The 27,002-nt window shown below is 35.0% G+C and overlaps 3 pseudogenes; 2 read left to right on the plus strand and 1 right to left on the minus strand.

Moving 5' to 3' along the window:
* The first annotated feature begins 4,847 nt into the window (after positions 1 to 4,847).
* LOC125186476 lies at positions 4,848 to 11,583 on the plus strand (annotated as a pseudogene).
* Positions 11,584 to 12,244: 661 nt separating this feature from the next.
* Positions 12,245 to 21,382, plus strand: LOC125186486 (annotated as a pseudogene).
* A 1,477-nt stretch (positions 21,383 to 22,859) lies between these two features.
* LOC125201939 lies at positions 22,860 to 26,585 on the minus strand (annotated as a pseudogene).
* Between the last annotated feature and the right edge of the window lie 417 nt (positions 26,586 to 27,002).

Raw genomic sequence — 27,002 nt, forward strand, 5'->3', positions numbered from 1 at the left:
CAAAGTAATTGGATATTTTATAAGAAGGTAGAAGAGAAAACATTTACTCCTATTTCAAAAATAAAAAAGTGATTCTCTTGATTGAAATAAATCAAAAAAGAAAGGTAAGCAAGTTAATAAGACAAAATAATCATTATTTAATTTATATTTATAATTATCTTTAAAGTGGTTAGGATTTGACTGAATCTAAGTTTTTTGGTATTTATAATACTTTAACTATTTTTTCATATTATATAAGATGATAATTCAGCGTCTACCGATATTGATGTGTAAATTTATTTTTACGATATAGTTGTACATAATTGGTGGTATATTTTTTCTATTTTACTACTAAGTATATGTTAAAATTCAATGTATAAATCTAAGATGATAATTTAGCATATACCCATATTGCATGCGTAAAAATATGTTGACTATGTAGCTGTCCATAATTGCTTGAATATTGACTGGCTAATATCTATTGACTATATACTAAGAAGTTACTACGCCTTACATTATTTAATTTAATTTAGACTTAAAGATTTGTTTGATGGTTATTGTATCAAACTATTCGCTCAAATTAGTGGTACAAGAAGTTGTTAGTTTTTCTTAAATAGTCTATACAGTATATACCATCGATCTAAAAAATTATTGCAAAAATTATACGTTAAAATATTGTAATAATACTAGGAGTACAAGTATTTCCTATATTCATATTCAGATTTGCAAATTATCGGCATACTTCAAATTAGTTGCCTGATTTATACATTCGTCACTTCACTGCCAAATCATCACATTTGAGAAGATGATATTCATTGCAATTTAATTACTGCATTTTTCACTAGTGCTAGCATACATAACGTTAACAACGATAAATTTTGTTTATTATATTATTAAGAGATCATCTAGTGTTTGGGAGAATCAAATTCATTAAAAATGGTGAAAAGTGGGGTTAGTATCACTGGACAACTGTGAGACCAAAAATATTAATTAAAGTATAGTTTGTTTCAATGGTTAATACAATGTACACAATTAATTAATTAATTAACCAAATAACGCGGTAAAGTTGATTGACAGCAGAGCCCACCGTCCACGTAAACATGATGACGTGTCAACCTGATATCTTGGGACAAGAGCAAATCTAGTATACTTTGCTTCTTGGATTTTGGAGTTAGTCATATTGATGACTAATTAACACGCCTAATTGCATTATCTTATTAAACAAATTGTCCTTTTTTGTTTTTAATTTAGTATGGTCCAATGAGAGTTTCAGAGGGGATGCAACCAATAAATAAACGTACAATACAATATTACAGTTGGACTATTTGGTTGGTTTCATTTCATTGGCAAATTTATATATTTGCCCTTAGATTTTAACATTCTTAGTCAAATTGTCATTTTAATTTTATCTTAACAAGTTCTCACCTGGGCTAGAGTGCGTGAAGTAGATGACACTAGTAGATAATCTATACATATATAAAAGGCGAGTTTTGGCCGTAATTTGATATATTTAAAAGTTATGGGGTGAATTTAAATTATTATAAAATATATAACTCTCATGAATATTTATTTAAATATTTTAATGCTTTGACTAATCTTTAAATAGGATAATGAGCATTTAACAAATTTTGTAACCTCTATTCTCTTAATTTTATAATTTATGATGTTTTAATTTCATGATTTTTCATATTCTAATTTTGTGCCTATAAAAAGCATAGAGTTGTAGATGAATTACACATTCACCATTCTCTCTCAAGCTCTCAACATTTTATTGTATATTTTAGAGTATTGCTCAATTTTTGGAACTCCTTCAAGTTTATCGGTGCCAGCGGGTTTGAGAAGTTATACACGTTAGGAGGAAGACGTTTCATCTTTGGGGATAATACGTCAATTCGAAAGTACTAACCGTGATGTACTTTGTCGTGCGGAAAGACGGTTTTTCTCAACTAGACTTATAGTTCGGATTATTTTATAATTTTCGTTGTAATTTCCATTTCATTTTTTTTATTGCAATAGTTAGAGTACTGCGTGTATATGGTTCGAGAATTCTATGCTAATATTTTTTACAATTCTTAGAGATGGAAGAATTGTAACATCCTTAATTCAAACAAGCATAATGTTTATCTTCATCTTTACACAATTTATTATTTTATAGAGTTGATCAAACAATTAGTTGTTCAAACAAAATAAAATAGTTTACAACCAAATTTTGGTTTACTAATAATACTATTGTTGAAATTAGGATTTGGCACTTAATTATTCCGGGATACAACTGATTTTCTATAGAGATTCTAATTATCTTATATATAGAATATATACTTATATTAAATATATTTTACAAAAAGAAAATTTGCAGCTTTGAAAATTGTAAAGTAGCATAAAAAATAATATAGAATTTTCATATTCCAACAAGCCACGTTTAAAAGTACAATAAATAAAGGTAAACGTTCCAACATTCAAAAGGGCTATCATTATTTATTAATATAATAGTGTTAATTCAACCAATTAATGTACTATTTTTTGTATAGTTTATCATTTGAATTTTTTTATGTTCATAGTTTTGACATTTTGAATATTATGAGTTATCGATTTATTATTTTGTTAAAAGTGTGATATACATTAGTTTTAGTTGAGAAATATGAAGGATTGTTTTAGACACAAATGTGTCTAACACTTGATATAGTCTCTTCATCGTTGTCCAAATAATTGTGTTTACCTTGATTCCATTTCAAATATGTTTAATTTTATGTTTTTAAGTGTAAAATGCATCGAGGAGCATATATTTATTGAATTTTTATTATATGTATATTTTTCTATTTTTAAATTTTATATAATTATATTTTCATATTTTAATTAATCAATTAACAATTTTAAAATATGTGATAAAAAAAATATTTTATCGTGCATCGCACGGGGGGTGACACTAGTATACTTTAAAACTCCACTAGAGAACATTTCATCACTTCACCAATTAATGATACATTATTTTAACGTAGTAGTAAGAGTTTGGGATGTCTACAAATCTGTTTGTTTCTTATCAAATATTAACAATCTTTGTTGATGTGATAAGTTGTCAAAATTTAAATAAGAGGTGATATTAAACTTGTAAAATACTCCTAATATTCATGATTAAGAAAATCATGGTGGCATAAATAAATGTTAAACTTCTCTATAGTTATTCAAGTCATACACCAAAATATTTGGAATAAATACTTTTATAGGAACTAAGGGCATGGAGCTTAACTACGGGCAATGGGATGGCATCGCGTGGGGTCAGCTCGAGTGCACCGCCCGTTGCCAATGCAGCGCCTCACCAAGAGGGAGGTGGGAGGTGGGTTTAATTAAAATATCAAAATTACAGAATGAAAAATGAAAAATTATACTATAATTATGTAGATGGCTATTTAATAAATTGTTAGTAGCTTGAATTTAGTTAGTGGTATATATTATTATTTCATACTTACTATTATAATTAAGAAGACATACGCTGAAGTACTATTATTTCATACTACTATAGATGCTGAAATTTGTTGAATACTATTTTTAAATTATTCAAAGTTAAGTATCACAGTAGCCAAGAAGACAAACGCTGAACAATTTCACAGTAACTTTGTAATTTGGGCTGAAAATTTACCTTCATAGTATTAAATATACCTAATTTACAACTTATAATGCAAATAGGCCTTGGCATTGGTCTGGAAATTTGTATTGCTCATAAGTTTAGATCATCATGTGAGTAAAACATTAAAAAATTGGAACAGGAATTGGGATAGGGATAGAAACAGTGAGATCTTACTTTTATTATTATTAAATCAGTATTTTACCTAGGAATTGGGCTACAGATAATAAGTGGAAATAGCTCAAACCAAGGAAATGCACATGATATAACCTTTTTTCAGCGCATAATCAGCATATAAAACACATTTTATCAATCAATTAAATACAATAAAAATGTATAAGAAGCCGCAATAATATAGAAAACTTAAAATCAGATTAATGCAGGGCCAAATAACAAAAGTGTTAATATATGCAACTTATATCAATATAGTATCAAGTAATGGTCAAGATATAACACAAAAACAAAACAGTCTTTCCTTATGACAAACATGAGTAATCATTTAATTCCACTAAAAAGGCCTATATATTAAGATAAAAACTGTAGAGCCCATGAATGGCTGGTCCAATTTATGTTTATTAAGCCCAAATTAGGACTTGTAAGCTTGATTTGTATTTTACCAATATAAATTCTAGGAGTATTTAAACTAATGAGATGAGATTTGCTTTATGAATTGATCTTTTATGTGTAGGGAGGATGGTTAGTCCAATTCATAAATAGTACTCCATCATCCGGTCCAACTAAATTAAACTATATTCCTTTTTAGATATCCTAATCAAGTTGATTTATTTTCTTATTAAAAAAGGCAAAACATATACTATATCTAATCATCGACATTATTCTCTCTTTATTTTTTCTACTTTATTTCTCTCTCTTATTTTTCAACACAATTTTTGAATTTATGCGCTTAAAACTTTTAACTCAATTTAGTTGGGACGGAGAGAATACTTAATTGGTAAGTTCATGAATATAAGAAATACTAGTATTTCTAATCACCAACATTATTCTCTCTTTATTTTTTCTACTTTATTTCCCTCTCTTATTTTTCAATATAATTTTTGAATTTATGCTAAAAGTTTTTAACTCAATTTAGTTGGGACGGAGAGAATACTTAATTGGTAAGTTCATGAATGTAAGAAATACTAGTATTAATAAAATCTATAAGGAAATGGGAATTGGGAGAGAAAAAATTAATGTAAAAGGCCATAAATAGTTGGAAAATAGCAAAAAGGGAAAGAATTGGGATTAGAGCAAGACTATTAATAAAATCGACTGGAATTCTTTAATTGAGTTTTTTTATAAACAGAATTAACTGCGCCCCCGCCACCCACCGGCGCCCCCGAATCCCTCGCCCCGGCCACCATTGAGTGATTATGGTAATTAACTTTATTTCCTCTTGCAAATCAATAATTTTTTGTGTTTTTGCCTCTCCTAGATTGTATTCACCGCAAATTGGTGTTGTTGATAAAATATATACTCAGATTTTGATTCAGTTTACTGTTGGTTGGTGCAATTAGTGCAGATAAGTTAGTGATTGGTATGCTGATGGTTGGATTGGACCATAGAAGTTTCAGTTAGGGTTGGTTGATTCGGTTTGAATTTTTAACCAAGCTTGGAGTTCATATGACTATGCAATTCAATATTTGCTTTTTTTATTTATTTGATATATATTTTTGAAATAGCAAGATGCCCATCAGTGTTATCCCTGGGATTTATTTGATAAATGTTTGCTTGAATGCAGATAAGGTAATTAAGAGTGCTGTAGTCAGAAAAGGCCAACCAAGTAGAGATGGGGGTTTGTGCTGACAGGGACGAAAAGACCCCTAGAGAGTCATCTCGTGGTCAAGAAAAAGAGCACAATGGAGAGTATGGGAGAAAAAGAGGTAGATACGACAGGTCTACGAGAACACCTGGTATGTATTGATCTCTACTTTCACCATTTAATGCATTCATATATATTATAACTATTTGCTGAGACATCTGAATAAAATCTAGTTCACATCTTCAAATCCTTGCATCGAATTTAAAATGAACTATTAAAGACTATGTTTTTTCCAACATAATGTTATGCATATCATTGTAGGCATGTCTGATTGGGATGATGGAAGATGGGAGTGGGAAGAATCCCCACGCAGTGATGGTCACGATTCTAGTAGCAGACGTTGTCGGCCTTCTCCATCCCCAATGCTTGTTGGGGTCTCGCCTGATGTACAGCTTGTTTCTCCATGGTTGGGAGGGCGTACTCCTAATTCTTCAGGTAAGTCACATAAACCTCTCATAACTCATTGCTGAAATTTGGAATTATATTGTATAGTAACTTGAGTTAACCTTTACTGAATGCCCTGCAACAGCTGCGTCTCCTTGGGATAGCTATGCTCCTTCCCATACTCCAATTCGGGCACGTGGGAAGTCTTTTAGGTCTTCAAGCTCCCAATATGGTGGGAGCTCCAATCAGGCTGACTCGACGGTATAAAGGCTCTCCTTCTCTTCGAACTCTTTCCTCCCATCTCTCTGTTTTAGTTCTCCTGAACCCCCTCCTAACAGTTACAAATTATTGTTTGCTGTAACTTCTTATTCTTACATATTTCCATATTCTATGTATCTTTGCTTGTTTTAGAATGGAGAAAATGGTCCAGAAAGCACATCCGCAGACCAAAATCATGAGATAACAGAAAGAATGCGTTTAGAGATGGAATACAATTCTGATCGTGCTTGGTAATTTAATCTGTACATTTTTTTTCACATTTTTAGTCTGTCAATCGCTCTATGGGATTTTGTTGTTTTCAGTTTGCTTCATACATAATCTGAATGTTTCTCATTTCAAATGAATCGTGTCTGCAGGTATGATCGAGAAGAAGGCAGCACTGTTTATGACGCTGATGGCTGCTCCGCTTTTCTCGGTGACGAGGCATCTTTCCAGAAAAAAGAAGCAGAGTTGGCTAAGAGACTGGTATAGTTCCTAAGGCTTTAGCTTAGCATATTTCCTTGTTCAGGGTGGCCCAACTGATCCCACTTTATATTCTGACTATCTGTGACCCTTGACTTTTGTTCTGATCAATGGTGATAGTGGTTAAATCCAGAATTTCAGCTATGGCCTCTGATCCTAAAAATGTGAACAGTTTTTTGGCTTTTGCGGGTGTGTGTGTCTAATGTAATTCAATCCTTTTTGGCCTACGTTTTTGAAGGGCAATGAACTTGAAATCTAATTGCTTAAAATTGTACTATGTGCTCATGTAATGTGGAAAAGTTTAGAACTAGTATAAGTACTAATGCTGTTTTTTCTAATTTCTCATGCTTCTGTTAAATCCAACGGATTCTGCTTTGGATTGTAGGTGAGAAGAGATGGGACTAAGATGACTCTTGCACAGAGCAAAAAACTTTCGCAGCTCACTGCTGATAATGCTCAGTGGGAGGATAGACAACTTTTGAGATCAGGTGCTGTCAGAGGAACTGAGGTGCAGACTGAGTTTGATGAGGAGGAAGAACGAAAGGTTATTCTTCTTGTGCATGGTATGCCTGAGTCTTACACTTGGATGGTCTATGATGTCCTCATTTTTACTTTGAAGCAAAACTGTTTGTTATTAGATTCTAAATATTTTGTTTTACAGATACAAAACCCCCTTTTCTCGATGGGAGGATTGCTTTCACGAAGCAAGCTGAGCCAGTTATGCCATTGAAAGACCCTACGTCAGATATGGCTATAATATCACGGAAGGGCTCCAATCTGGTTAGGGAAATTCGTGAAAAACAAAGCATGAACAAGTCCAGACAACGATTTTGGGAGCTTGCTGGTTCTAATCTTGGCAATATTCTTGGTGTCGAGAAAACTGCAGATCAGGTATGCAACATTCAGAATTTAAATAATTTATTGCTAAGTCTTTTGCCATTAGTCATTGAAGCTCTGAACTCTTTTTGCATTGTTTACTAGATTGACGCAGATACTGCTGAAGTTGGCGATCAAGGTGAAATTGATTTCAAACAGGATGCAAAATTTGCACAACATTTGAAAAAAGGAGAGGGAGTCAGCAATTTTGCTAAATCAAAAACGTTAGCCCAACAGCGACAATATTTGCCCATCTTCTATACGACCTAATTACTGCATGTATGAGTTGTTTATTGAGCTCTTTCTTATACTTAATTGATTGATATAGAAACATTAAAGTATTCCCCTAATACATGAAGCTTTGAATGGAAATAAGATTGGTGTTCTGTTATTTTACTGGATTTTCAGTTTTGGCTCATAAACCATTTGTTCTATTGCAGCGATGGTAAATAGTTTTGACCTAAATTTACCCTAATTTCGTTTTGCTTGTTGTTGGGTCCTTCTATAAGAGTTGTGTATTTTACATTTTCTGGAGAAAATCATGTAACTATCATGCCATAAACATGTACTATATCTTAGGTTATCTTTCATTTGGTCTAATCTGATCTTCCGAGAATCCACATTTTGATAGTTTTTGGAGTATTTGTTATTTAATTTCATATTTTATAAAAACAGGTAATCCGCGAAAATCAAGTGATCGTAGTGGTTGGTGAAACTGGTTCAGGAAAGACAACACAATTAACACAGGTATGTTCAGAGTCGTATTTATAAAAATATTTGTCTGGTTTTTGTCTGTATATCCTGAAACATTGTTTCAACCATAAAAGTATTTCTTCTGCACAGTATCTTCACGAAGATGGGTACACAAACAATGGCATTGCAGCTGGTTGCACACAACCAAGGCGTGTGGCTGCCATGAGTGTTGCAAAAAGAGTGAGCGAAGAGATGGAAACTGAACTTGGTGATAAAGTTGGATATGCCACGTTTTGAAGATGTCACCGGGCCTAACACTGTTATTACAGTGGGACTTCTTGTCCCATCCTCATTTGTACTCAATTTTATACTTTTATTGCTTTTCTTGTCTAGTAGTATTTGTTTGATGTGAGAGCATATTTTCTATGCAGTTCCACTGCTCACTTATGAACATTCATGTGCACTATGCACAAACTGCTGCAACTGGTGGTGCATATGAGTGGATTGTTCACATCTATTGGCTTGATCTGCGAGTACATTTGTCTAGAAACTGAATACTCAGTTCAAGTCTCTAATTCTTCAGTTAACAGTTCTCAAACAAGCTATACATTCTCTTGCAGTACATGACTGATGGTGTGTTGCTGAGGGAGACGAAAAAGATTCAGACCTGAAAATAATATTGTATGCATTTCGTGAATATAAGATTGTTTTGAGCAGTGTTATAAAATAGCTGTGTTAACTCTTTTATCTGCCATGTAGCATCATTGTGATGGATGAAGTACACGAGCTGTCCCCAAGCACAGATGTACTTTTGACCCTCAAGAAAGTCGGCTGTGACGTCGTGATTTCAAGCTCATTGTGACTTCTGCTACTCTTGAATGCTCAAAAGTTTTCAGATTTTTTTGAAACGTATCTATATTTCACATCCCTTGGAGACATTCTGTTCAGACATTGTACAGTAAGACACCTGTGAAGATTACGCGGAAAGTAGCAAAGCAGGCGATGGCGACATTCACATCACTATGCTCCTATTATCCTCATCTTCATGACCGGTCAAGATGAGATTGAGGCGACATGTTATGCTCTTCAAGAACGCATGGAACAACTTGCTTCCAAAGGAAGCTCCAAAGCTGCTAATCCTTCCTAATGTACTCCCAGCTTCCTGCTGACTTGCAAGCAAAGATTTTTCTTGAGAATGCTGAAGACTTGAGCCTCGCAGTAAGTGTATTGTTGCTACAAATAGCTGCTGAGACATCGCTTGACTGTTGATGGGATCTTATATGTCATTGACACGGGTTATGGTAAGATAAAAGTCTATAACCCCCGTATGGGTATGGATGCTCTCCAAGTCTTTCCTGTTAGTCAAGCACTCTGATCAGCTGTGCTGGACGAGCTGGAAGAACTGGGCCGGGGACTTGCTACCGGGGCTTTATACAGAGAGCGCTTATCTCCTGAACGAAATGCTACCCAGTCCAGTCCCAGAAATCCAGAGAAGCAACTCTGGGGAACGTGGTTTTGCTGCTCAAGAGTTTAAAATCGACAACCTATTAGATTTTGACTTCATGGATCCTCCTCCACAAGAAAAACATCCTCAACTCCATGTACCAGCTGTGGGTGTTGGGTGCTCTGAACAACGCTTCGGGATCTGACAGGATATAGGTTGGAAGATGGTTGAGTTTCCCTTTGGATCCTCCATTGGCCAAGATGCTCCCAATGGGTGAGCAGCCCGGATGCATCAACGAGGTTCTAACAATCGTGTCAATGCTTTCGGTGCTCTCGCTTTCTTCTCGACCCAAGGACCGTGGAAGAGAGCGTCGCAAGGGAAAAATTCTCTGTCCCGGAATCCTACCTCCACCTCACACTCCTAACGTGTACAAGCAATGGGAATCTAACCATTGGCTGGGGGATTGGTGCAAACGGCACTACTTCCTGCACGTGAGTGCGTTTGTGCAAGGAGAGGTAAGATCCCAGCTGCCTCATATTCTTCAAGACACTAAGATCCCACTCACGTCGTGTGGGTTCGACTGGGATGTAGTGAGGATGGCCATATGCTCCCGCATAATAACTCGGTTCGCCTCAAGGGTGTCGGGAGTATGTCAACTGCAGAAATGGGATGCAAAAAGTCAAAAAGGGACCCACTTTCAACCAACTGTTTCATTTATTACACACCCCACCTTCACACTTCATTTATTGGCTAATGCATCAACTCTTTCTAAAACCTCGAGCCATAACTATAACCTAATTCCTAATACGACTAGAGATGATCCTGACACTAGTGTTCTTGTGGATGTCCGTACATGCAGCACATCCTAAAGTGATCGCGGATCACAGACGCCATCGGCGAGTATCACATTGACAATGCCAAGGACATCGGATCGATGCTTTATTCCCCATGTTGATCTTCCTCCCTTCAACAAGAGCGTAGGAGGGGCAAACTTGCTCCTATCTCAAGGAGACATTTAGGCCGTAGAGCTACTGTGTCGATGTACTGTACCCGCCCTGTTGTCAACATCGACTTCTTCAGTTGACCACGGCACCAGAGTCATCTTCATTCCGGCCTCTTTGGTCCATTTCTCAACGACGCTGGCTCACGGCTTCTTCTTCTTGCTGCGGCGCCTTTGGCAAAGTAGCCAATTTTGCCACACTTGTAGCACTCGCTCAAATTTCTTGCAAAAGCGCTTTGCCCTTCCGTTCTTCGCATTTCCGTGGGGCGTTTGTTGAGGTCCGCCCGCTCCAACAAGTCAAGCAGATCAAGTCACAAGCCCTAGCCTTTTGATCGATCTTGCGCACATCCGCCTGTAATGCGTAGCTTCACGATCAAGTCTTCAAGACTTATCTTCTTTCGCTTTGTGCTTGAGATAGTGCTTGAAGTCCTTCCAAATGAAGAGGAAGCTTTTCGATGAGTACGCACCGCACAAAGTTGTCGGCAAAATCATCCCTTCAGCCACGAGTCAAGTGGATGATCATTTGGAACTCTGAACTTGTTCCATGACCAGTCTAGAGTCTACCATTTTGTGTCCGTAAATTTGGATACTACAACATGTTCGCATCTCTGCCGCATTATCGATACTGCATTTCTTTTTCAGTTTTCCCACATTGATGTGGTTACAATGCAGAGTATACATTGTACAAACTATCATCTAAAGCACTTAGAATAAAATTTACAAAGATAATCTCCTTTTATGCTTTACAGTTTCATGATCTCGTCAAGATATCGAGCCTCATCTTCGATCACTCGCTGACTACCAAGCATTCACAGAGCTTATGCACGCCTAAAATGTTGTCAAATAGAAATAACATATTTGGTACCACCCTTGAAGTCGATCCTCCAAATTTAGGGCGGTTTCATGGTGGCATCATTCTAAGTGCCAAAGGTGCCGCACTTTCGTCCTGGAAGAACCATTCACGCTTCGCCTCCGGGCGAGCCAACAACATGGTCAGCATTAGGCCTCACCATTCATGCTGGACATAGAGCCCATCATGTCGCACCGGTCCCGATGCTCTGCAATACCCTATTAAACCAAGGTTCCAACACTCGCATTAGACCCAAAGGCCCCGTGTCGATGAGACTCGAACCTAAGATTCGTGCGGCACTCGGCGTCCCAACACTCATCCATTAAAGGATCCGAAGGAAACCATCAAAAGTGAACCAACCGACCCATCAAGGTGGATCTGAACAAGAACCCATGGGTATTAGTATACACCCAAGGGGTTGCTGATGAAGATGGATAGAGACTGAGTCAGCATCATCGCTTGTGGGACATAAGCATAATGATGGCGGGGCGTGGTGGTTTGAGTGGTATAAGAAGCAGTTGTTGGATTCATTGACATCTCCAAGCACAGGTGTTAAGTTTCTCGAAGTTTTAGTTTCAAGATGTCCAAATTCTTCAAAGGCAAGTTATATCTCATTTCACATTGTTGGTTTTAGGAATTACAAGATATAAGCCTGGGCGTAATACAACCCAAAAAAGAAAGGAATATAGATGAACTTCTCAACCTAAATGAAATTACAACGGTACCAACAAATAAACCATGAAAGGGAATAATAACAGAGTCTCTTCGCAAGACGAGAGCATGCTTCCTGGGTAGTGCTCTTGACATGCTTGGCCCCTAAAGATAAACGACTACTGTCGATGAAGAAGACTGCTTATCACAGAGCTCCGACGAACCTGGATGGAGGAGAGGCGCAGCTTCTTCTTGGAAAAAAACAATATGTTAAGAGAGAAATGCATTTACGCAAAGTGCTATGCGACTCTAAGTTTCTTAGATCTCGAATGCTGGGAATGACCGCCATTTATGCCTCATTCCACTCCAGGGTCAACACAGCCTTGATGGCCGCATCATGGTGAGGTCGTAACGGTCGAGCATTGCAGTCACATGAGCAGTACCGCTCGGGCGTTACAAGCTCAGAGCTAGAGAGGCTGAATCTAGACGCTTCTAGATTCGATCATGACGTGGACTATCACTTGTCACCCACGCTGCTTCCATGCACATACCGATGAGGTATCATCCAAATTGCTCACCGACGTAAACGTGGTGGTCTAAAAAGAATTAGACCCACTAGCCTTGGGTCGAGTCCAAGCACCAAGCCCACGACTGTGCCCAAAGACCACCTCCATAGACCAAATGCCAAGATCCGCACCACCCCAAAGACCAATTGCCAATTGCCAAGATCCAAGGACAAGGACAACAGTGACACGGCAACGACTCGAGGTTTGCGTTCGCGCGCGGGCGCGTTGAGTGCGTAGGTGTGCATAACCCATCATAGTCCACTATACTATTTCATGTAATAATCCTTCTTATTAAATACTAGTTTAATAAGGTTATAACTTCCAATCGCCAGGATAATAAACTTTTTTAATTATTACCTAAGCTTCTCTCATAGCTCTTTAAATTTGCAATTTCGCACAATTTTAATCCATTATTTCTCACTCCGAACGTACGTACGCTATATCATTTAATTTCACAGAATTAAATGTCTCGTTGGAAATACAATTGGTCAAAGTCCATTGACCGGTACAGATTCCAACACAGAAAATGCAAGGACGGGCAAGCAGGGTATGGGCGCTTCGGCGCGGGATCATGGCGAGCCATTGCACGCCGGAGAAAGCCACATGGTCAACACAATTCTTATTTTTTATTTTTTAATTTTAAAATTTTTTATCTATGTAAAAATATTTATTCCCAAATCATTTTTCACATTACATTTCATTCTAGCTAATTTTGTCCAATTAATTTTATTATAATCTAATTAAAATATACCAATAATTGATAAAATAATACCCTTCACTCCATAGTTATAGAGTCATTTTACCATTTTGTGATGCTCCATAAGAATAGCCATTTCTCTTTTTAAGAAATAACACATTTTTCCATACCTACTTTACTCTCTTACTCTTTTTCTCTCTGCTCACCTCTCTACCTTTTTTCATTTTCCATTTTATTCTTCTTTTACTTAACTCCACCAACACAATTTTTCTTAATCTCCGTATCGGGAAAGAAACGCCTCCATTATTAACTATAAGTATGATTTATAGCTATAGACAATTTTCTTTTTGAATTTTTTGTGATCGTGCATCGACATGTCCACGCCATACTGTGGACACTCTGAGTACTTCCAAATCAGCCGCTGCTGACTGATACCCCCTAGATCAACATAATTACGTATTAGTGATAAGATAGTTAAAGAAGTTCAAAATTAATTAACCATTAAAATAAATAAACATGTCTAGCGTTTAATTACATTACATATTCATATACAAATAAATACTCTCTCTACCTCCATAAAACATGACTCACTTTCTCTTTTTTAATTTATTTTAATCAAGATAATATATTATTAAAATAAAAATATTTTTATTATTTTTATTTTTAATTAATATAAAAACATAAAATTGTAACCCTTTTCTAGGAGATGTCTATTTTCTTTTTATTTTTGTTCAAAAAAATGTTACATTTCTCTTCAAAAAATTTTTTTTCACGTCAATTATAAAATTATATTTTTATCATTTAATATATAAAATAATATCTCTTAAATTTATGTGGTATCTTCCATGACAACTACTATGTGAGATGGAGATTACTGTAAAATGTTGTGGTAAAATGTGGGGGGAAAAAATAGTTTTTAAAAGACGGACCATTTATATATGGCAAAAAATTATTTCGGGTGTCAGAAGTCTAGTGGCATAAACATGTTGGAAAACATGATGTAGAAAATTTGAAGGCTGAAGTCAGAACCACGGCTGGAAAACATGTTTTAGAAAATTTCTGAAGTTGCGGTGATTGTGGAAAAATACCCCGGTAGGAAACTTTTTTTTTGGGTGTCAGGTTCAATTTTCCTTTCCAGTTTTTCTAAGATAATCACACTTTAGATATAAAAATAAATCTTTTTCTCATATTTTTATTAAAATATTTAATTATATTTTTCTGCTACTTATTCTATTTAACAATTCTTAAAAGAGACTTTCTCCCTTTATAGTCGCATTTAGTTATGACCAAATTTTAAAGAATTGATGGAGTGTATAACAATGAAGTGAGATGGTGGTGTGTGTAATAAATGAAGTGAGATGAAGGAGTGAGGCGGGAGTGTGTAATAAATGAAGTGAGATGATGGAGTGTGTAATAAATGAAGTGAGTTGGTTGAAGATGGGTCACTTTTTACTTTTGATTTTTTATTTTTGTTTTAGTTTATTTTTGTGTTGAAAATGGCATTTGGGTATAATTTTAATGAATAATGGGGTAAAATTTTATGTCCCAAAAATGAAAAATTCTAAATGTGACTATAAAAGTGGGATGGACTTTTATGGCCAAAATGTGACTATAAAGCGAGGCGGAGGAGGAGAATGGAAGGAGTATCGGGATTCCCTTCAACCGCCCGCCATATATGATACTCTCTCCTTTCAATAAATAAAATATATTACTCCCTCCATTCACAATTAATTATTACTATCCCTGTCCACTAAATTTCCCACTTTGATCGGAGGCGGATTTTAAGAAATGTAATGGAAAGTGAGTTGAAAAAGTTAGTGGATTATGGGGCCCACTTTAATATATTAGTTTTATAATAAAATGTGAATAGAAATGAGTTAGTGGAATATGAGGGCCATTAAAAAATGGTAAAAGTGAAATGAGACAAATTTTGAGGGGACAAAACGAAAAAAATATATTCATTTTAGGGAAAAGTTTATTTTTTGTGGGAAATCAAAAAGGAAAAAGTTTCATTTTTAATGGAGAGGAAGGAGTATTAATTTTATACTCCCTTCGTCCTCAAAAGTAGACTAGTTTTTACCATTTTGGGCGTCCTCCAAAATTAGACATAGTCTAAGCATGGAAAGTTTTCAACAAATAAAATCCTACACATTATTTTTAATTTGAATCCCACAATCCACCAACATTCATTCCACTACCTTTTTCCTCTCTCTTACTTTTTCTTATTTCTCTCTTATGTTACCAATTGCGTAAAAATGAGTTTGTCGATTAACAAGTCGCGATTCCACAACACATCATTAAAACTTGTGTCATTAACAAGTTTGTCGATTTTTAAGAGAGAGAGAGAGAGTAATAATTATGCTAAAAATGAGTTAGTAGAATATAGAGCCCACCTCTTTCTCAACATACAAAAATCTCTCCCCTTTTTTTCTACATTTGGCGATTCCACCTTACTTCCGGCAAATTTTACCTCAATCCTCCTATGTACTATAATTCCCTTTATGTGTCACAATTTTTTATTTTGGTTTGTCCTTTGGTAATTATCTACTAATACTCCCTCCTCATAAAATGGAGACTTTTTTTATTTTGCTTTATTCCATAAAAATAATTCATTTTTTATTTTTGGGAACTTTTTTCTTTAATGAGGTGGGCAACATTCTACATTAACATATTCCAATAACTTTTTATTTCTATTTCTCTAAACTATCAATTATGTATTGAAATCTGTGACATCAGAAATATCTATATATTTATGGGATATAGAAAGTATATGAAAGTATACCTTATATTTCACTATTTTATTAAATTCATTTTTCTTTTATATTTTTAAAATACATGGCGAGTCAAGCAGGACACGTATTTGGGGGCAGATGGAGTATGCATCAGTAAAGATTTTTTTACGTTTTCAAGATTAAGGTATTCTTGAATTTATTTGAATAGTATTGAAGAAAGTGTCATAGTTATAGAATTTGTTGTGAATGCTTCATTAAGGTGTATTTTGTTGAACTTAAATATAAATATTATTTTATGTTTATTAAATTTAAAGGAACGAAAATTTTTAAATAATAATTCATCTAAATTTTAAAATCACATAATTTAAACAAAAAATTATATTATCAAAATAAAGTTATGTGTCGATTCTTACATAATTTATCAATTATGTTAAATTATACTTCTTCGTTCACAAGAATATCTTATTCTTTTAGTCAATCCCCCAAGAATATGCAGTTTTTAATTTTGGAAAGTATTTTCTCTCTAATAAGATGAGACTCATTCTACTAAAAATACTTTAATTACTTTTCTCTCTACCCTCTCTTGCTTTATCAATTTTACATTAAAACCAATAAGACACAAAATCGTATTCTTTGGGGACGAAGGGAGTATATAAATTAAACATTAGTTTAGCATATAAAAATAAAAAAAATCATCATCTTAATAATATTGATTAGCTACATTTTACTGGGAAGAGGATAATATGCTAAGTAGTGATGGACCGAGTGTAAGCCAAGCCGCCGGTTCAACTGGGGCTTGGCTAGCATCACACTTGTATTCCGCCATGGTTGCCAGTGAAGTTTAAGTATGTCTGGGTGAATTGAGATGGAAATATAAGCGCACTCATAATAGGGGGATGATCACACGCCCCTCCCACACGCCTGTTTGTCATCTTTGCCGATCACGTTTTTTTTTAAATTCCAAAAATCACACTATAAATACAATTTCTCTCATTTCATTGAAGAAATTTGGACACCAAAAAATGTTTACACTTATTTGTATCTTTTCATGTTTCTGGTTTATTTTGGCATTTTAATATAAAGAAGAGGGCACCGACACCTAATTATTTAACCCCTTTTCTTGACTACATCAAATTAAAATTTCTTGCTAGTATTATTTTCTGTCTAGTTACATTGGTCACTTTAAGATTTATCTCATTTTCTATTACTAATATTCTTACTTACTAGCTATTCAAATAAAAAAAACTAGTACTACTACTTTATCTGGTGATAGTAATTTAAGCTGGATACTTTAGTTATCTATTCAATTTAGAATTGCATTTTAAAAAAAATTATGATAATGAATTGTGAATTTTTTTATTAATTAGGAATTAGATAATTAGAAATTTAGGTAGTAAATTGTTATTTACAAATTGTGTAAATATAAGAATGAAGACTTGCTGAATTTTCGGTCATTACCTAGCATTTCATAAAAATAGTAAAAGACATTATATAAAAAATGAAATATTTTATTATTATTATTATTATTACTATCATTATTATTATAAATTTTAATTTCAGCACCAGCTTTTCAATATTTCTGCTTCCGTCGCTAATGCCATGTATACTCCAATCAGTTTTATTTTGACTATAAGTACTGCTTGTCGGGAGAAAAATAAACATAAAAACTTAAAGTTAATAATTTGCTGTAAAAACTAAAAGTTAAAAAAAAAAATAACCAGAAAAGTTGTAAGTTGTACATGTAGAGGCAAAATTGACCCTTAATATAAGATGATGGTTGACCAAAAATATGAAGAGGTTTTGAGATTAATGAGTCTTCCAATAATGCAGTATAATTGTATAAATAAGGTGCAACAACACCTACGTAAATCATGATCAGAAGCAATGAACACTAAGTCGTTATTCATCTTCTCCATCACATGCTTTTGCATACTTTCTACCTCCAACGGGAGGACAGGTCCCAACGCGGTCTTCCCGTTCGAGCGTGAATCTTGGTGGGTGGCTTGTTACAGAAGGCTGGATTAAACCTTCCCTTTTCGACGCCATCCCCAACAAAGATCTATTGGTTGGTTTCTACATCAATTCATTTTTGTCATCTATTAAACACCATAAATTATACTGAACTAAATTATTTCGTATAGTGAAGTAAATTCGTGTTCTCTATATAATGCATTTATGATTAGTTATACTGTGATCATCTCCCTCATATATTTATTGTATATATACTTGTGTATTAGGATGGAAGTGGTGTGCACTTGAAATCTGTGACTGTGGGGAAGTATTTGTGCGCCGAAACAGGAGGAGGATCAATTATTGTTGCAAACAGAAGCTCTGTCTCTACATGGGAAGCCTTCAGCGTATGATTTTGTAAATGTTTGCTTTAAATTTAATTGATTATTCTTGATTAATAGCTACATATGAAAACAGTTATGGAGGATCAACGAGACGACTTTCAACTTGAGAGTTTTCAACAGACAATTTGTGGGATTAGACAGCCATGGAAATGGAGTTGACATTGTTGCTATAGCAAATGCACCTTCTCAAATTCAGACATTTCATGTTGATAGAAATCCCAATGATTTGAACCGTGTTCGAATTAGAGCCTCCAACGGCTTCTATCTTCAGGTTACCATCTTTCAATCCCATATGTTTTTCTCACATGTACAGTCATCCAAAGTGATGTCAATTCATCCTGAAATAAAATGAAATTAAATTTATGGGCTCACCCGTTTAAACCGTACCAGATTAGAATTAGAATTTAAAATTTCTTACCCAATATGGTTTTAGTTCAATTAGCATGTATCAGAGTAGGGCTGACCGAAATCAATCGACCGACCCACTGGGTAAGCCTAATTGTTGTTTAGTCTTACACCTTGTTTGAAAAGTAATTCGATATTTCAATGGTAACTTTGATAAAAATAAAAATAAACTAGCTATCCAATTTACATGTAAAATATAATATACATACATTATTTTTTAGTATTAATATAATATGATTGTAGATAATAAATTGGAAAATTCAAGCTCTCTCGAAATATGTTTATGCTTTTCATCTCAATTTACGAATCTTAAAGTATATTTTTTAACATGTCAATATTCCTCATAATAGATTAGCCGATTGACATCCCTAATACCACCCACCACCTATATATGCGCACAACCGGCTTTACCACCACCTTTAATTGCACTATTTCTAGTGTAGTGTGTATAATACTACCTCCGTCCCCAAAATTTTATACACTTTGACCCGGCACGGAGTTTTAAGAAATGTAATGGAAAGTGAGTTGAAAAAGTTGGTGGGATGTGGGTCCTACTTTTAAAGTATTAGTTTTATAATAAAATGTGAGTAGAAATGAGTTAGTGGAATATGGGGTCCACTATCAAAAATGGTAAAAGTGAAGTGTATCAAATTTTCGGGACGACCGAAATGGTAATATATATCAAATTTTCAGGACAGATGTAGTATTAATTAATGTTGTTCAAGGCTTCAAGCTCATAGTTATAATTAACTTAATTTATTAATTTGAATACTAATGTCATTTCTAGGTTCAGTTGTTAAACTAACATAACTTTTGATGTAGTGCATAAACACTTACAAGTTCCATCGTTGGGTATAAATTGTAAATATGAATCAATACCTCATTTTTGGGTGAGCACCCATGCATACCGATTTTGTGCTTATGGATTTGATTGCAGGTGAAGAGTGAGGAATTAGTAAGTGCAGATTATGAAGGAAATGATGGATGGGGAGACGATAATCCATCAGTCTTCATATTGTCAACAAATGGAGGATTGCAAGGTGAATATCAAATCACTAATGGCTATGGTCCTCTCCTCGCCCCACTAGTTATGAAGGTAATTCGAATATATATTGATATTTTGGCTATGGTGAAATTAATATTGAAACACATCAGGAACACTGGAACACATATATAGTAGAAGATGATTTCAAATTCATAAAAGAGAATGGATTTAACGGTGAGAATCCCGTGGGATGGTGGATTGCTAGTGACCCCAATCCGCCTAAACCTTACGTCGGTGGATCATTGAAGCTCTTGACAATGCCTTCTCGTGGGCCGAGTAAGCAATACTATTTTGTTAAATTTTAAAAAACCCCTTTTTGATTGTGTGCTGATTTTAAGAAATTGTTTTTTAAAAAAAAAATAATGGTAATTGTGATTGTATAAAGTTTGTGGAATGTGAGGTCCTTTTAAAAGTGGAAAAAAAAATAAATGGTTTATTTTGGGGGGAGTCAAAATGGCAAAATAGCTCTTGAAATATTGTATAAATTGAGTATATATATCTTTTGCATAAATAAACATAGCATTAATATCGAATTGAACCTCAGAAAAAACGAATCAAGGTGATTCGATCTTCATTTCACCGGGCTCCCAATGGTAAAACCGGCCCCTAGAGGAAAATCACTAGAATGGGGACAAACGGATGAGAACATCCCAAAAAACCGTCGATGTCATAGAATTTCTAACCTTTTGGTATATAACATACATCTTTTTTTTCCCTCCCACAAAAAAAAAAATATTAGAATCCGAGTTTTTAAATTAATTGAAAAGAATGAAAAGGGAAAAAAAATAAAGAAAAGTAGTGAGTGGAATGTAGAATTATATTATTAGCAATGTTTAATTGTGTTAGGTAGCCCTGTGGGGTCCTTTTCTTGTTTTTTGGAAATTTTAAAAACAAGTGTATTTTTTTGGGGGAAAGGGGTATTTATTTAAACAGAAAAGTTGAAAAATAATAAAGTTGCCTATCCCGGGGTTTGTTTGAGGGCTATTAAACAATAGAGTGATCTAACATTTTTTCCCTGAATAGGTATGCAAAAAGCCCGGGGCCTATTTGCAATGGAGTTGATCAACGACCTCTTTCACCGGGAGGTCCTGGACAGTCTTACCAAAAGACTGGTCTGGGAAACTGTACGGCGCCATTCGCAGACTGCCCGTCGTGCTGGCCGACAGATTAGGACCTCATGAACCCGAAGCACTGGGTTTGCTAAAAGGGTTTCCAAAGTGGCCATCATTTCATCACTACAATCTCTTCTCCCCATGTTCGACAACCTAAGTGCTCAACAGAACATCGATTATGTAAACATTAATCGGGCCCAACAATTGAGCCACATCACCAAAACGGCCCCTTGTTTTCGTCGGGGGAAAGGACGGGGGGTGGCGAGTTAAGGATGCGAGCAAGGAGGATTCGAGGGGCGGCGGCGCAGCTGAGGGGTTCGGGCAGGCACAGTTTGGGTGGGCTTATTGGACTCTCAAAAATGTGAAAGAGCATTGGAGTTTGGAGTGGGTGAAAGAATGGGATATTAAGCTTTGATATTGAAAAATTAATGAGTTTTCTAAGCTCACTCCTTTTCTATATCTAAGGAATAAAAAGTGATGCATGTCATTGTTGAAATTGTTATTGTAATACTCACTAAAAAAATGGTGCAACAAATCCTTATGTTCAGCATCATATGAGTTTCCTAAAGTTATACGTCTATTTGTTTTATTTTATATATGTAGTTTTTGCATACCAGAACAGAGTAATTCTCAGAGAGATAAACATCCATTTTTCTCAATATGGCTAATAATAAAAAATTACACTGTTTTGGTCAATTTATGTTTTTACAACGAAGTTTATGTATGGTGAAAGAATACAACCACTTTTAACTTGTACTCCTCCGTCCGACTTAAGAGGGGCTTTTTCCCTTTTTTAGTTTTCCAAAAAAGATACACGTTTACTTTCTCTCCCAATTAATACACTCAATTACTTTTCTAACTCCTATTAAAATAAAAAATCTTTCTTTATCTTTCTACTTTAATACTTACATCCACCTTCTCTCTCAAATTAAACACTTTAACCAATAACTCCTAAAATCTCGTCGGATAAGCAATGTAAAAAATCTAGCAGGACGGAGGAGTAGTAAAATTCCCACAAAATTCAATTTCTCACAAATTTAATCCTACGTGGTGCACTGAGATGGCTTAGTCATCTAACTCCCAAATTCCCTTGAGCGACGTACTTCATAGGAAGAACTTATGTTTTAAAAAATCCATAAAGTTTGAAATGCACAAACTTTGATTCGGCAAAAATTTTAATTATGGTAAATTTGCTAACAAGTTAAAATTGATGGAATTTTTTACCATACACAAATGTGTTACTCCTTCCATTACCTCATAGTTAAGTAAACTTTTCAAGACGAGTTTAAGAAAAGTTTAGTGTGCTAAATAGATAGATAAAAAAGGTTATAAAAGAGAAAAAAAATAGAAACAATAGAATAGAAAGTAAATAAAATAAAAAGAGTAAAGTAAAAAAAGCGGAACGGTGTTAATTATTAGTACTACTCCATTTAACACAATAAACATTTTTCCAAAACTCCATGCCTAAAAGAAATTTTTGAACCATAGCGAAACGCATAGAGTACAAAATACTAGAAGAAGTTGGTACAACACGGGAAACATAGCTAAGGTGCGCTGGCATCACCGAAACCCCCACACCCCAAAAAAAGAAGCAACGCCCTTTTCTTAAGGAATTGAAAATCGACCTTACCATCGTGCTAGCCATTGAGAACTTGGAAAACACAACTTAGTTTGATTCAGAGAAGTTCTGTTTTGACTACGACATAAACCGGTCAATATCCTTATCCAAAGTATACAAATATTACTCACTGAGACAACAGAATCATCATATATAACACTAAAATCAAGAGTTTCCGATGTTTCTATAACAATATAGCTGAGATAAATGATCACGATGACAATATCATGATTTAGAGGTCTATGAAGATAAATAAAAGAAAACGAAACAAAGCTTACAACTGGAAATATGACAAGGTTTCAATTCAGAAAATAACATAGAATTTATCTGAAGAATCAACACCACAATATAGGCAGCTTACACTGACCGGCTTCTTCAACTGTACAATCAATCAATCATTTTGGAATTCAATGTCCAACGTTGTATCAAATATACAAACTTGCTTACACAGGTTTCGTGGCTGTGATCATCACGAAGAGCCTATTTCTCGCACGTGAAGTTGATAAGCCCACAAGATGCGCATAGATCTTCGAGTTCCTTCTCGGATAAAACACGTGGCTGCCCGAAAGCTGCGCCACACCCTACATATGATATCCACTAATTAGCATAATATATATCCCACGTCTTTACATCATTCTTCTCCTTCGTTTTATCCATGAAATAATTCGCTTAAATTACAGAACTGTATACCTGTCGCACAGGTCTGCTTAGTGGGAAGTAAGAGAAGAGACCATCCATGATGTAAGTGGTAGCAACGAACATGCCTCCGGGTTTCAGCACACGACTTATTTCTGCTACCTAGTTCACGGTGAACATAAAGTCAAGAAAAACATCTTAACTAAAAGTTGCAAAAATTAGTCAAAATTCAACCCTTGTCTACATATCTATGGGCGGAAACTTTGAATATGGGATTATATAAGTTCAAATATGCTCACTGCTGCAGATGGTGAAGGCCAGCAGTGCAATGCAGCACCAGCATGAACAGCTTCTATACTACCGATGCAAATGGAAGCCTTGAGATATCAGCTCTAACGAGAACTAATTTCCTGTACAAGGAAGATGCACAGAGAGAATTCATATCGGCATACTGTACACATAGGAAATTGAAATTACCCTAAGCAATGTGGAGAGAGAATGAGAACTTCTTTTCGAGAAACGTACTCTTGAGGGAAGTTATCCTCCTGCTTAATGAAGTCATAACACTGACGTAACATTGACTCAGAGTAGTCCAAAGCAACAACAAGGGGAAAACAGTCCACTTTTCACAAAAAGCCGTGAAAACATACCACTTCCACAACTCGCATCAACAATAGTTCCCCTAAGACTGGTTTGAGGTACTCCTTTATCAATTCAAACTGCATCCAGTGCCATCAGGTAATAAGCTCACGATACAATCAGTGTGGATATATTTCTAATCAGTAGTAAAGTAAAATAATTCATTACGAGATTCCACCCGCCAGTATGTTCAACATAACCACGTATAAAGGGTCAAGAAATTCTACTTAAATGTCAGTTAGTTCATGAAAAATGTTACTTTTTGGGGGCGTTTACTTTGAGTGATAGGATAGATTAATAAAACATAGAATTGAGTATTTGAAGGACAAGAAGGTAAAACAAGTTCGAATTATTCAATCCATCAAAGTAAATGGTAGATTAGCTTTGATTGTTTAGAGTTTTCGAGCTCAAATTCTTGCAGCAGCAAATTACAATCACTATCATAGATATGAGGCAACACATTGGCAAAGAATTTCAATATAACCATTGTAGTATCTATTAACTGTTACCTCCTGTTCCGGGCCAGGAAAACCGCCCCACACTGTAAAACTTTGCCTCCAACCTCGTCTCATAGAGGAATGATACCAAAGGAAACCTATATTAAAAAAACCTCTATATCAAGTTAGCAGGCACAAGAACACTTTTGTTGAGAATTTCACATTTATATGCATAGATGACTTATGCTTATTGAAGTACTCACAATAGTATCTTCACTGAACTTAGACAAATGATGGAGAAAAGAGGTCCTTAACAGACATTTTCATTCGAAAAGTATAAAAAGAGATGAATTCGTGAGAGAATCTTACTTTCCAATATATAAGCTAGATACTATCACAATATTCTTGTGAAGATACCAAATTACAATCACCCATAGTCAACCAAATTTTTACTTGAAATTATTTCATCATCTTTCACTCAGTGACGCTAAACAGCAATAACATCAGTAGTTACTTGATTATTTAGCTCATAGATTGGCAGATTGCTACTTTGTTAACTGTGAATGTTTTTTCAATTGGCAAAGCAGTAGAGGCAACACAACGTCGTTTGTCAATATGATCCCTACAAAGATTGTACCTGAAAAGCTCAGTAGACGCAGCCATAGGTTCGCCATACACCTTGTTACCACCTGTTACTGTCAGATCTAGATGAGAATCCTTTCCAGTGTAGGATTTCCTGCAACAGCTGCACTCCAGAGTTGAACGAGCTACAGCCTCCCTGCATAATACATCTACCAAAATGAGTACTTAATTTTTTCAGTATGTAAATAAGGATGTAAAACAACCTTAATAGAGTGAAATCAATCATCAATACAACAAATACTATTATCAAGGATGCCTAAGATATGCAGAGGCTATCAAAGAAATCACTCACAAAGATAGATCAACGCCTCCATTCCAAGAAACCCTCTCATAGCAAATGGGACAAGCTAGAATATCTTTCCGAATATTCAAACTGGACTCATCAATAATAGGTTCCTACAATATACAAAACAAGAGTTGCAACCAAGTTATTGGGAGTAAAAGCATGTTCCATTATTCTCAATAAAGAAAAACAGAAAAAAATAAATTTATCTAAAGCAATTGTATGAGTGCATTCATAGTAATAAGAAGGCCATTAACATTCATTCCCAAACCGACGAATGAATTTCTACTCATCCCCAGCAATAACCAACAGATTACCTATAAAAGCGCCCATGTTATACTCCCTCCGGCCCCCAGTTGATTGACACCAATTTTCGTTTTCGTCCATCATCAATTAATTGGCAACCTTACTTTTTACTACTTTTGGCAATAGAACTTGCATTACAGTATCTATTTCACTCACATTTTATTATAAAATTAATATATAAAAGTAGGATTCACAAAACACTAACTTTTTCCATCCACTTTCCACTATACTCTCTTCGTCTCCAAAAAAAGACTAGTTATACCATTTTGGGTCGCGACGACTCAAAATTAGCAAAGTCTCAAATATGAAAAGTTTTTCAACAAATAGATTCCTATACATCTTTTATACTGTGGACCCCACAATCCACTTACAGCTCATTCAATACATTTTCCTCTCCCTTACTTTTTCTCATCGCTCTTTACTTTACCAACTGCCATAAAACCCTTGTCATTTACAAAGTTTGTCAATTTTGGGACGGAGAGATATTTCTTAAAATCGTGCAATTAAGGAGGGACTACCATTTTCAATTCCTGTACAAAATTTGTTTTCACATGAAAATACTGTTTTTGAAACCAATAATTCCAAAATTCAACGGATTCCTAAATAAGAAATTTTCGAATGCCAAGTCAACGATACAATCATGAATCAGCAAGAATATTTTCATTAAATGAAACTTAATTAAAGCACAAAGCCCAATTGCAAACAGAGAGAGAGAGATGTACGGGCTTTGTAGGGATGGCGGTAGCCGAAGAAGCTCGCACTTTATTGGTGAAAAAGCCGGGAGCGAATTCTGGCGGGGATTAACGGAGACGACTTTACGACCTGAAAGCAGCAGCGAACGAGGTTGAGATTGAGTCGACTCGGCCGCAATGCGGAGAGGAGGTCGCTGCCGGCTGCGTCTCTCGCCATCAATTTCTCCATGGCTCCAACAAAGTGATCAAGAATCGCCGATTCTGCGACTTTACATTAACTCAGTAAATCAATTGCATATCAATGGAGCATAAATATTGGCTGTGACGTGTTTCAATGGTCGCCCAAAATCACTAGTGTTTGTGTGTGCGTATCTTTTGTCGTTTGTTTCAGTTGAATTTTGCAGATTTTAAGGGGGCACAAAAAGAATGGCTCAATATTTGAAGTGATTTTCAGTTATATCAATCTCTAGTGGTAATGACTAAAGCAAAACTTAAAATGCAAAAACAATCCCAATATATATTTTTTTAATTATAATTTATTACAAGTCCAAATCATTTTGAAATCATTTTAAAATGAGTAGAGAGAAAAGAGGAAAAACAAAAATATAAGAAGAAAAATACGGAAAAAACTTATAGAAGAAGAGACATGATAACTATTAAAAAAGTAGAAGATAATAACCTAAATAATTCTATTTATATTAGAGCGAACTACATGTTTAGTCCCTAAGTTTGTGATTCTCACACCACAAACCCCTAACAAAAAAATATATCGTCATTCACCT

This window comes from Salvia hispanica, chromosome 1 (assembly GCF_023119035.1).
Source record: "Salvia hispanica cultivar TCC Black 2014 chromosome 1, UniMelb_Shisp_WGS_1.0, whole genome shotgun sequence".
Taxonomy (NCBI): domain Eukaryota; kingdom Viridiplantae; phylum Streptophyta; class Magnoliopsida; order Lamiales; family Lamiaceae; genus Salvia; species Salvia hispanica.